The sequence below is a fragment of the Mastigoproctus giganteus genome, chromosome 13 (genome assembly GCF_048544385.1).
Source record: "Mastigoproctus giganteus isolate SK-2022 chromosome 13, ASM4854438v1, whole genome shotgun sequence".
Lineage (NCBI taxonomy): Eukaryota > Metazoa > Arthropoda > Arachnida > Uropygi > Thelyphonidae > Mastigoproctus > Mastigoproctus giganteus.
In genome coordinates this window covers 103,621,368-103,635,138 of record NC_143587.1, presented here as the reverse complement: position 1 = coordinate 103,635,138, position 13,771 = coordinate 103,621,368, and the positions used below count along the sequence as shown (strand labels likewise).

At 41.4% G+C, this 13,771-nt stretch overlaps 1 long non-coding RNA gene across 1 annotated transcript; it reads right to left on the bottom strand.

The window, feature by feature from the left end:
• Positions 1-1,014: 1,014 nt before the first annotated feature.
• Positions 1,015-13,397, bottom strand: LOC150076322 (uncharacterized). The gene is made up of 2 exons (XR_016547823.1): positions 13,160-13,397; positions 1,015-1,164 (listed from the first exon to the last, which is right to left on the bottom strand). It is a non-coding gene; the product is annotated as an uncharacterized LOC150076322 (long non-coding RNA).
• Positions 13,398-13,771: the final 374 nt, after the last annotated feature.

The following is a 13,771-nucleotide window of genomic DNA, read 5'->3' as shown; positions in this document are numbered from 1 at the left end:
CGTGTTGGCTGTATGATTAGGATTGTCCGGTATTCTTGTAGGTACAAATGAACAGTCTGTGCAAGGTCATTAGTAATTGCAAAAGCCTCAGCATCTCGACCAGCTGCATCGGTGCGACTAGAAAACGGAAGCCAGGTGGAGTTGTGAACATTAAAATCACGTAGAAAAATTACCTCACTGTTAGGAAAGTTGGACTGGAGAAAGTCAAGTTGCAAAAAGAGGAAGTCAAAGAGCTCCAAGTGATTAGTGGAGTTGGGAGAACGGTAGAGACAACAGATGAATTTGACACGAGGTGGAGAGATTTTAATCCAGAGAAGATCAAAGAGAGGAGATTCCAAATTGCCAAGTCTCTGACAGGGAATATGCCGAAGTACCACCTTTGAGACGAAAGGAATCATACAGCGAATAATTTGGACATCTGAGATGAGCAGTAGTTGAATCAACAGATAACTGTGATTCTGTCAGAAAAAGTACATGGGGTTTGGCAGACTGCAAGTGGAAATGGACATCGTTGAGATTAGAATTGAGACCACGTATATTTGTGAAATGAATTAGGAAGTGAACTTATAATAGCAATTACTAACTGCTATTATTTGTGAGTGAGGGTATTGTTTTATGTCATAGTAGTCTACTCTGAACTGTAGTGGTTTGTATGCGACCCTCACGTTGCCAGTATTTTAGTGTTCGATGTCTAACAGCTCCAGGAATTTCCCCCATCCGCTGTTGCCAGTATTTTTATAATAAATTAGTTGGACTCAAAAATCGAATTTCTTTCTTAAGCAATGTTCCTATGGAAGATTTACACTAAATGCAAATTCCGCCTGGGTGGGCAAATTTAAATTTAAATTTGCCCGTTAAAATTGAGATATGTACAAAGGTCAGGATGAAAAACAAGTAATGAGACTTTCACTATAGTTTATTAGCTATACCTTGTATTTTCAGATACAGAGGAACATTTTTATTTTTAAAATATCAAATTTTTCCGAAAAAAAGATCTTTAGCCGATTTGGGGTGAACCGGTAAAACCTTTCATACATATTTTTTCTTGACAAGAATCAGAGGCCTTGCAGCATACCAATGGACACGTGCAGTCAAAGTTGTTCTGGCATTGAAGAGATCCTGAAGGAGCACACGACTCAAACTTATTCTTCGGACATATATGTCCTGCAAAAAAGAATCAAAGTTAATCTGTTAAAAATATTAGGATCGCATTTAAACAAAAATCATTTGTGTCTATTTGTTATACAGAACAAGGGAATATTATGACGGCAAGCGACTTGCGTGGCAACTTCTCTATGCCTGAATGGCATAGTGTTCTATGAAAGGCGCCACCGGTGGTTTCCCACATTTGCGCCATGGTACTTTGTGAAGAATTAAAGAATCTCTGTAAAGGCCAGAAAAGTGTAGTGTCATGTAGTGCTGTGTTCTGTTGTTCTGTCTCTGGCTGCTTGGCCGCAGGGCTCCCTAGGGGAACCGCATGTTGCCCGCCACCACCACTGGGAGGTGAGCCATGCTGCCCATTATACTCTGGCTGGCCTCCGCCAGGGTTGTCTGAGCTTCCTGACGGAGACCAAGTTAAAAAAAAAAAAAAAAAGAGCAAGAAAAGAGGGGTATAGAAGAAGAGGATTGAAAGGGGGATGAATTTGGGTGGATTGACAGGGGCGAATTAATTCACCTAGTTTAGCCAAAGTAAGAGAAAGAGTGAAGGTATAAAAGTCACAGGGGACAGGCACACAGGCACCCCTGTGTGCCTGTCCCCTGTGACTTTTATATCTACTATGCCATTGGCATAGTAATTGTAGATCCCACACTGTGGTGAGTGCCAGCAATTCCGCACCTAGATCGGTGCCAGCAGTATATCCTACCCATTTCGGGTTTGCAATAACGTTTAAATCCCGCATCCCGAGGAGTGCCATTATCCCGCACCTTGGATGGTGCCTGCAATAAATCCTACCTTATTCGAGTTAGCATGGATGGTCCTGTGTGTTGTTCTGGGGGATGGAGAGTTATCCCACTCCGGTCTAGTTTTTGGGCTCTGAGTTCTGCATTCTTAGCTCGCCTAAGTGCAAATGCTGCGCGTAGGTGGTTAATGCCTTATAGGTATCTTCCTCGAGTAGATACAGCAATCAAGAATTCTTGAGTGAATTCTTGATTGCTGTATTGTGGTGAGGAATTTAAGCCTAATGTTGTCGTAGCTGGGGCACTCGTACATGAGTTGCCCCCCAGGTCTCCTCTTCGCCGCAATGGCAACGTGGATCATTTTCGATTCCCATGGCCGTCAGTTTTTGTTGGAAGGATCCATGCCCGGCGATGATAAAGGTCATATGGAGACCAGGCAAAAATCAGGGTGGTGGTGGTTCTGGGTGAGATGACTTATAGATGGAAGGAATCGTTTTGTGATGGCCCCCTTTATTGTGGTGTCCCAGTCATGTTACCATACCTCTAGATGTTGGGTTATCCGTTTTCTTTCCTGCCTTGTGCCGTTTGTAAAGTCAAGTTAAAGATTAAGCAGTTGGGTTGGAACTTCCTTCCTTAAGTGATAGAAAAGCCCTCTTTTAACCACTTTTAAGTATAGTGGCTGGCACGCCCTGCAAATTGGAAGGAGCATGAACCTCTGGATTGAATCCAGCTTACGTTTATTTCTTGCTAGGATGGCTTGTCGGTACCAAATGGAGGTACCATAACACACAATTGGTACGTATACGGCTTGGTATGCTAACGTGTAAGGTGTATTTAGTGTCAGACGGCACCAGGGGTTTCCCCCATCTCCGCTTTGCTTTCATTGTGGGTGTACCAGTTTGCTGGAAATGTCAGAGGTTTAAAAGTGTATGGATATTCTATATGTGTAGTGTCATGTACCGTTGTTCATCTGGTTGTTTAGCCGCTGTACCCCTGCTGAGGCCCAACGTTGCCCCTACCTTATCCCCGTGGAGGCAGGCCAGGAATCCAGTAGTTTTAGTTTCACTCTGGCAGGTCCTGCCACCTAATTTCCTGAGATTTCAGTGGCTAGGAACTAAAAAAAAAAAAAAAAAAACAAAACTCGCGCGCTCTTTTATATGCACGTACGTACAGACAGAGACATATACATATATCCATCATCGTCGGTTTTGATGATCGTTAGGTGAGGGGGATAATGCTTGCATAATAAAGGCCGAAAAAAATGGGCGAACAGTAATTTTGACATATGTTTTTGTGTGTTTGGGGCATTTTCTGGCATAAAGATAGTGGGGTGGGAGACTGAAGGCTGGGGGGGGTTAAGGTAGAAATATGGGGATGATAGTGTAGGCAACCCAGAAGTCAGTGAGGCAGGCCCATGCCTCACCAGGAGGAAAAAAAAAATCAAATTACTATATTAGGGTTACACGTAAATGATTACATTAACCCGTATTCGTGTCTGTAAATTGCGTGTGTTCTCTGGTCGATTTGCCTGTTTTGCTGAACGAAAATACCCCAGTTGCTGAGGGAAAAAATCGTGCTATCTACGCCTGAGACCGACTAACTCAGCCACGGAGTGAAAAAAAGCCCACTGAAGTTCCTCGCGTCATCGACGGGATTCGAACCCAGGCCTTTTCCACCCGGTGTGGGGAGGACGGTGACGATACCACTGTGCTACCCACGCAGACTCACCAGGAGAAAGTAGGGGCGCCGGGGGGACTGTCCCACACCCCGGGGAGGGGGGTGGAAAGGCACCAGGCAAGGGAGCCCGGTGCGTTGTTGTTTTGGTTTTTTAAGGAGCATTAGCAACTAAGGCCATATTGCCCCGGGTTATGCGGTGGTCATTCCCTGACCTTTCCGCATCCTCCGTATTTGGTGGTGACGGGCTCGAACCCTGGTTTAATCAAGAAGCACTGCTGCTCCTTCCCACCTGGCTACGGAGGCGCCGAGCCCGGTGCGATCGCCAACAAGCGTCTGCAGGAAAACTATACAATGACCCTGTTGGTGGTGTCCAATCTGGTGTCATGTCCGAGTTGTCATCCTTGGGACCTGGGTCCCGTCCATGTTAGTCCTTTACCTTAGTGTGGTTTATTTCCTAAGCCTTCCTGTTCTCAGGAGTGTGTCTTGCTCACATATTCCGAGTTGGTGAGGGTGTCTAAGTTTGGTAGTCATCTCCATTTGTCTGACATGGGTACCGTCCATTTTAGTCTATTTTGGTATAGTTTGTTTCCTGAGTTTTCTAATTCTTGGGGGTGGGTCATTTCTGGTGTCCCGGTCCAAGCGAGCTGAAGAACAGATGTTCTTTGGTTACAATGGTAGTGGGTTGTGGGCTGCGGCCATTTGGTTTCTCCTCCTCGCGAACAGTGCCTGTGCGTAATCCGAGAAGGCTTGATACTCCTCCTTCGTGTCTAGGAGGTGATGTTCTTGTCCCTGTGGTAAGTAGTGGATTCTGGTGAGAAAAACAAAACGTAGGTCTTCATAGAGCCTGCAGTCATACATGAGGTGCTGCCAGCTCTCCAGACCCCCTCCCGCAAGTGCAAGTTGGATCATCCTGGATCCCAAAGAGAGACAGTTTGGCATTAATCGCTCCGTGTCCAGTTAAGAGGTACGTTACTTGTAGACCTGGGGAGAACCAGTTGGGTGAGGTTGGATAGTTTTTGTTCAGTATTGGGTAGAAACTTCTTTGTGATCTTTTCATTTTTGAGAGTTGTTCCACCTTTCCTGCCATGCCTGCTGCAGGTGAGTTTGTATCCTCTTCTTTTCCACATTTCTGATGCTGGTTAGCTCAGTAGTGAAACCCAGAAAAGTTTGTGGGGTTGTTTGTTGTTTGGTTTTTTAGGGGCATTAGTAACTAAGGCCATATTGCTCCGGGAATATTCGGTGGTCATTCCCTGACCTTTCCGCATCCTCCGTATTTGGTGGTGACGGGCTCGAACACCTGTCTAATCAAGCATCGTGTTCTACGCACTGCTGCTCCTTCCCACCTGGCTATGGAGGCGCCTGCCTGTGGGATACCTTTGTCTAGGTAGTACAGTACGCCACGTTGTATGATTTCTTAAGTCCAGCGGGAGAGTGCCGGCGAGCACTCTCCCGCTGGACTTAGATTTGGAAAAATTTTTTTACAATAAAACTAAATATTCAAATAAACCAGTATGTTGTTGTTTGATTTTGGCCAAGCAAAAATTAAAAAATGACCTACTGGTTTATTTTAGAAGATTTCGAACAAACTGACTACATTAGGTGGCCTGTTTGTTGGATTAAAAATATATCTGTCAATAAACCAGTATAAATTCAAACGACGTAAACATTTTATAGCGATCCCTCGAATTTTTACACAGCTTCAGAGACCTTACACCTGCTTTCTTCCTACAGGTCACATAACTACTCTAAAGGAATACGAATTGGAAAAAGCAAAAGCAGATTTTGGGAATGGAAACTCTTTGATGTTATTATGAAGTTGATGTTGTTGACGGGACCGCTCACTTTGGTTAAAGCTGGTCAGTTTCTATGGTACATTAGGACTTTACTCTGTATTCTTTCTGTAAAAATGTGTGATCATGGGTCGATTTGTGAGTGATGAAAAACCCGGAATAACACAAGTTGAAAAAAAAGTCAGTTCTCTTTCTGAAATCAACTAATTATAGCCCGATTGAAAAGGTTTTAAGAATTCCTCCCTTATCCGACAGGGTTTGAACCGAATCCTCTTCAAACTAGAGACGAAACCACTATACTGTCACAGAGGATTATATTGTTTCAATCTAAGTTGACACCATTGAGAAATGTAAGGTCTCCTCAAACAACAAATGGTATGATGCAGGAGTTCTGAAACTGTGGTTCGTAATCATCCTCCCGATTGGGGGGGGGGGTGAGTTAGCAAGTAACTTAGACGGGAGGAGGATCACTAAATTTTTTAAACTTTTTTCCTCAGGTTTTAAGTTTTGACATTCGTCCCCCCCCCCCCGTTTATTTGTATATTTCCAATGCAATAGTTTTATTTTATAAAGTTATAAGGTTCTATAATAATTTTTTTTATATATTGATTTATTTTTAATTATTACAAGCAAGTGCTATTTTTTCTATCCCAACTCTAATCCAAATTAAATGTTTCAATCAGTTTTATTTATGGGATGAGGGGATTCGCACATATTCATTGTCATTTTAGAGCATCACACATATTCGTGGTATCGCAAATTTTGAAAATCTCTGGCATGATGTACCTATATTCCTTGGTAGCATGGGTAACTTATCACAATCTGCTTTCTCTCCCCCACCAATATAACAAAAATATAAATTTAAATATATATTGAAAAAAAATAATAATAAAATGATAATATTTTTTAAACTTATCATTTGCAATTTAAAAAAAAAAAAACTAAGTTGCAATTTAACTGCCTTTATAAAAGTTTGTTAATTTTATTAGTATTGGAACTGATGCTGACTTTGAGCATTTCTCATCGAAACTTTAAATACAAATTCATAATATTTCAGCAGCTTCCCACGAATTATTTGTCTTAGACACTGACATTGCCTTAGAAACGACTACATCCCCTTATAACGCAGCGTAAAAGATCATCTTGGGAACGACTCGTGCAAACGACTGGCAATACTGAACCCTGGGGGTGGTATACCGCATCACCACCAACAAGCTCCCCAGGGGCGAAATTATCCAATCCACTCTCACACCACAGGGCATTGTGACTACATTGTGGGAGCAATCAATGGCCAATATTCTTGACACACTTTTTGGCACAGATACCGACCCTCTGACAGTACAACAGCAAGAAATATTTCAGGCGAACAACACCTACCTCAACAATGCTATAGAAGACCAATTTACCACCGATGAACTGCAGCAGGCTCTTACCAAAATGAAGGAGAGGAAATTTCCCGGACCAGACCTCATTGAACCCGAAGTCTTAAAAAGACCGCCCAAATCAACATCCAGTTTCTACTCGACCTCTTCAATAAGTGCTTGTCCCATGGATCTTTCCCAGAAGAATGGAAAAACTCCAATGTAAAGCTGATCATAAAAAATCCGTCTAAACCGCTCCAACAACCAACGTCATATCGACCCATTGCTCTTTTATCAATGGTCAGTAAACTGTTTGGACGTCTACTGCTAGTACGGCTCCAAGACCATTACACCAAAGCCGGGCTCCAGTTCAACTTCCAGTTGGATTTCGACCGGGGCGTTGCACAGAAGACGCACTGAAAAGGATCATCTCTGCTGTCTCAACTTCTACCTCTAAATACTGCCTACTAATAGCAGTAGATTTCGCTGGAGCCTTCGACCGGCCCTGGTGGGCAAGTGGACTTAGGCAAGCTATTCCATTAAATTTATACAAATGCATCCAAAACTACTTATGAAATAGGAAAATTACAATCTCTTCAACATACCGAAGAATCACCAGGTCTATCAACATAGGTTGTCCCCAGGGTTCAGTCGTTGGTCCTTTTCTGTGGAACATTGTCCTGTATGAGCTCCTTGGACTGGACCTAGGTCCTGTAGTTATACAAGCCATTGCTCATGGTGTCACCATCTCCATTGAGGCTGACAGCAGAGCTTCTGTGGAAGCCAGAGGAAACCAGGCACTTCAAAACTTTCAGAACTGGGCAGACCTAAACAAGCTAAGACTCTCACCCCAAAAGACACAATCCATTCTCTTGAAGGGATCACTGCAGCCTGCTAGAAACCCCCACTATCTAACTTCAAGCCAGACCATCAAGCTAGTTTCCACTTTAAAACTACTGGGAATAGTACTTGACCCTAAACCCACTTTCTCTCCGCATCTTGCACGCCTCCACGCGAAAGTGAGATACTACACTGCTCTCATTGCATGGGTGAGTCGTCGTGATTGGGGTTTGAATCGAAGATTGAGTTGTACGGAACCCTTAAGGTACCGTACAACTCAATCTTCCTTCCCTTCATAACGTATGGATTTGAGGTCTGATTTCGCAGGGCGACTCTTTACAACAAAAAATGTAAACTGGGAACCATCCAGCGCACCATCCTTCTTACAAGGGCATGCTGCACAGTTGGCAACCCAGCCCTTCAGGTTCTTGCGGGCGTCTTTCCGCTCGATCTGAAGGTTATTCGAAGGGACCCCCACTACCGTATCCAGGGACCTACAAGCAACTATCCTTGGAAACTCTATCAATAACCTGAATGAAATCAGGCAGGAAAACAAATTGCCATCCTACTACTTCAGACTTGGCAGGGCAGATGGACTGCTACCGACAAGGGCCCAATCACGAAGAAATTTATACCTTATGTGAATGCCGTATTTCCCAAGACTCCAAATTGGTTCTCTCCTGGTCTTTATTCCACCTACCTCATTACTGGACACGGATCAATAAACCACAAACTAACATCCATGGGAATCATTCACAACCCCTACTGTGCATGTAGTGAAATAGAAGACTGGAACCATCTAGTATATACCTGTCAACACTATGAGGACCTCCGCAGCATCCTGTTTACTCGTCTACAAGATAACCCTCAAGGAAATGAACACCTATTCATCACAGAAGAAAACTACTATGAGTTTACCAAGTTTGCACAAGCTGGAGCACCCTATTGCCAACGCAAAATAGGAACACCCCAAACATCTGATCCTTATCTAACTGGCTGTTGTTGTTGTTATTTGGTTTTTAGGAGCATTAGCAACTAAGGCCCTATTGCTCCGAGGATATGCGGTGATACTCCGTCGTGTTATATGCCTCAGAAATATGGGCATCTGCAGCCCCACAAATATGAAACGTGTGTACTCCTCCGAATACTGGCTCCTTCGTTGGATCACACATAAACATCATCGTTCATCCCAGCAAAGAACAACTGCGATGGCAACCGCACTGAACTTTGCCCCACTGACAAATCTTATAATGGAAAGACGCCTCACCCTAACTGTCAAAATGACCACTGGAATAATCTCGGAGCGAAACATATGGGAACTGTGCAGCTGGAGAATCCCTCAACCCGGACTGGGGTCAGCTCCAACACTTATAGCCAACCATAATAGACTAGCCCTTAACGACCGATTTCTACCCAAGCAGATGCTTATCACAGTCCAAGAAATCGAAGGCGACCTCTAAAAATTTGTCAAGGATCGCAAATACCGGAGAGAGATCCTTGATGACCTAAACTCAACCAGGCAAACTGCACAGTACTGTCGCAGTATAATAAATTTAAAAAGGATGTCTGTATAATATTGTATATAATGTCAAAAATACTGTATAATATTTTTATGAATATTGTGAATAATTTAACTGAAACTTATTATGTTGTTGGCCCTGGGGGATGAACCCGAACTTCGATGTGGACCCCGTTCTCAAGGCCTTTGTCCACCAGCCAATGTGAAGCCCCTGGCATTCCTGCCGTGAAGGGTAAATTGTATACATCCTTTTGTACACAATAAAGATTATATATATATCATTCCCTTTCCGCATCCTCCGTATTTGGTGGTCACGGGCTCGAACCCCGGTCTAATCAAGAACGTGTGCTACGCATTGCTGCTCCTGCCCACCTGGCTACGGAGGCGCCACCTATCTGGCCAACCGATCTTAACCTGGATAGGATCAACTGGCCTACGGGCTACCTGATTCGTCAGTGGCAACTTACACGCAGCTCTCTTGCTGTGTCTTATTTATCCTCCTCCCCGGGTTCCTCTTTCACCTGATTGTGCTTATTGCACCATTGATAACCTGGAGGATGCCTTCGCCTACATCCTCCATATTTCTAGCTTACCCTCCTTTCTTGCGTACACTCTGTACTTCCCCGACTCTACCTCTGTTTTTTTTTTTTTTTTTTTTTGTCTCCGTCCAGGAAGCTCTGGCGACCCTGGTGGAGACAAGTCAGAGAATAATGGGCAGCCTGGCTACCTCCTAGTGGTGTGTGCGGGCAACGTAGAGTCTCACCAGGGGCCCCTGTGGCCAAATGCCAGGACACACAACAGAACCTAACGCAATATGTCATATAATACAACACAAAACATTACCCCAAGGGCTCACATCTGGTGAGTATGGGCTTGGCAAACCCAGGGTCCTGAGCTGGATATCATCATTCTTCGCTTTCGTGGTGATTTCCCTCTCACTCTCAGGGTAACGTGGGAATTTTTTTTTTTTTTTTGGATGGTGCAGCATAAGCCTCAAGCTTCCTTGCACCATATGGCTAATAAAAATAATAAATAATAAAAAACACATTTCTGGCATTTACAGTAGTACTGTATTTCTTTACAGCGTACATATGGCGCAGATGTGGGAAACCACAGGTGGCGCCTGACCCTAATACTATGCACACTATGCCTCACTGATAATTCGTGGGAACATCATCGATTTCATTTGGTACCATATGACTTCTTTTATTTAAAGCATTTTGTTCTTTGGAAGAAGGCACTAAAACAGATATAATAAAATATTCCCATTCGTGATACAGCAGAAGATGGATTAATGTAGAGCTGCTGGATGGAACTACTTTGAAGAGAACAAAAAGCAAATACCGTATAATACATACGATGCAATATTGTTTGAGTCATCGATGCACTTAAAATCTTACAATAGTAACAATGATCTTGTAGCGATCCTATATTAAAATTATTTACTATATCCATTTTAATTATGTTATGTGTTTAGGTATACCTGGACTTCTGAATTGTTGCTTAAGGAAAAGATTGTGCATTTTACGTTCCGGACTTCTACTTTGAGTGATACTGATTGTATCAGCCTGACCTGTCTGAGCTCGAATTCAGTCTACACTTGAAGAACCTTTATATTCACTCAGTAATGATTTTTATTGATTGATTTAATATGAAGAAGTTATAAAGTTGACTTACTCGTGGTGGTTAGAATTTTAATAAATAGATCAATGTCAACTAAAAAAACAAACTATCTTTAAATATAGATTATTGTGCACAACTAGGATTGTTTTAAAATCTTTAATTTTAAAATGTTTCTTCTTCATACCATTTTTATCGGATTGCATGCGCCAAAAATGCTAATATATGCACTACAATTTTTACATTTATTACTCGCTTATTACAATTAATTGAACAACAGTTTTTCTGTATTCAACATGTTAAATAATTTTTGTTACAATACACAATAATACATTTCTCAAAGTGGTCCGTTGTGTATATATGGCATCCAAGATCATTTTATACGCAGAGAATGATCTTTCTACTTCTACGGAAGTGACTGGGCAGTATTTGAAAGTGTGAGCTTTTGTAGTTTCTACTTGAAATGGAAGTTCATTTCCTTTCTTATTTATAAATTCATCAATTTTTTTTTTTTTTTTTTAGTATGAAATCCTGATTTCTTTTCTAAAACATTTTTGTATTTTCTTCTTATTTCTTCTCTTATGCCTCCAGACACAGTTGAAATTTGTAATTCAACTTTTTCCATCTCTCCAATTGCGCTGCGCAAAGAAATTCCCCACGTTTCAAGTTCGGTTATACAACTAGGTAATCAGCGGAAATGGATCTGGATGAACAATAAATGTTTTTTAGATAAAGAATCAAAAAGCATTGCCTTAGCACTACCAATAGCCGCTGAATGCGTACTATCGAAGGAATCAACAGATTCTTTCATAGAATCAAAAATTTTAGCATAAATTTTGTAACCATGTTTTCCTCTCCCATCTGATCCTGTTATCAGATGGGAGAGGAAGAGTAGCTATCCTCGAAGGCGCTTTTGATAAGATCTTTTTTTTTTAGTAATAGAAATAAGTTTGTTAATTTCATCAAAATTCTCCCGAATTGCCTCTGCCAACCTATGTAAGCCATGGGCTAAGTAAGTAACATGGATCAGATTTGGGTAGAAAGCTTGTAACGCAGAAGCGGCTTTTACCATATACGAAGCAGCGTCACTAAACAAAAATAGATTCTTTCGCTATGGGTCGATTCTGGTCATAACGGCAAAGATTCATTACAAAATCTTGCTACTGTAGAGTAATTCACCTTTTCGAGGTACTTACAAGCAAGTAAATACAGACGCGATTGTTCTGCATCCAATTTTTCACATAAAAAATATTTTTTTCCCACATATAAAAATATAGACCTTGAGACGTAGCGGTCACAAACGTCTGTCGTGTCGTCGACGGACATCCAAATGTAGTTTTTCTTAATATCTTGACAAATTTTGTGAATAATGTCGTCATAAATAGCGTTAAAGATAATTCTTACTCAACGTCTGGAATATTTTGATATATACAATATATCTTTTCTTTTATTTTTTTCCAAAAGTTGCTCGAAGACTCGATTGTTTAACGTGAAAGGGATATTGATGCTTTACCAGGGCGAGACACAAATCCTTTGAAAAATCACTTTTCTCTTCTTTTGAAGTACATGGTTTGCTTAAAACGTTTCACACGCCAATGTGAGAAATTTCCTCCCCGCTCAGTGAAATATTATCCTACGCTAATTTAATTGCAATACGGTAACTTGTTACGTAGTTCCGAGATTAACATTGGAAAAAATAATGATGATCACGTTCAGAAATATGCAATGCTGCTTGCAATATTGTGTTATATGTATTTATATGCACTAACGACTACAATGGCCACAATTATGTATTTGCATATACACACGTATGCAACTGCATATAATCAGAGGTCTTTGAGGGTCCCGGGGCCAAACTGAGTTGAGTAGTTTACGTTAAATACATTTCTAGTAACGAAACACTAGAGCCCACCTTAAACAGGGCTCGACCTCATAGTGCAAGTAAGCAACAAAGCGAGACTCATTTACTTGAAACTAAGCAAATCACTATTGTAATTACAGAAATATTAAGTGCTAGTTAATCTGGCATAACATGATTAATAATCTATTATTTAAAACTAACTGATGTATAGAGTTTCAGACGAGTTACGGCAGTGGTCCCCAACCTTTTTTGTGCCTACGGGCGCAATTGAGAGCTTATAAGAGAGTGGTGAGCACCAGACAATTAATTTAACCAATTTTCTTTTTTCTTTTTTTTTTTTTTTTTATGGAAAAATGAACATATAGACGCCATATAATACACAATTTAATGATAATTTACTAACAACACATTTAATGATAGAATCAAAAAATGAGTAGTATAATCTTAATGTACGTTCATATTGAGGCCGGCCTTCATTATTCGTTATAATGAATTTCCATAAAAATGCAAGCACCCAAAAAAGCTTAGCGGTTGCTATAGGGACCACTGGCTACGGTTATGCAAAGTTTCTTCTACCCTGTTATAAACTTACCTGCTCTCGCTGTACAGTAATCTATCCTTTGGCTTGTCGCTTCGCCCCATACGGCAACCATAACCGCTGCGAAGAGGAGGGCGTACATGAACTTCATATTTGTCTAATGATGTGTGGGAGGGCGTACTATGATAACATACATGACTCGTCATATATAGCTGTAATTAGGTCACATTGATAAAGCTGTAGTAACGTCAGCAGACAGCAGTATAAACAAACACGTGGCTGTGATAAAAGAGATGCAACTCACATTCATTCACTGCGTACTTTTGTGTTTTTGCTTCGGTTATGAGTCATCTTAGAAACGTCTCAGTGTCACTTCATATTACAATAGGGGTATATGGTAACTGACATTGAGACGTTGCATACTGTAATGCAAATGAGATATTTTCTCGGATGAATGGCTATCACACGAAGAGCAGCTCTGTCGAAACGACGATTGTGCAAACTTCATTTGTTCAATATAAATATTCAAATAAACACTAGATTGCAAAAATGTGTATTGTTGACAGTCAAGCGACTGTTTTTGACAGAAATAGAATATGCTGCGGTGGAACCACGTATAGAGAGAGACTGCAACGTATTCCGTTCAAACTTATGCGTGCAATTTCT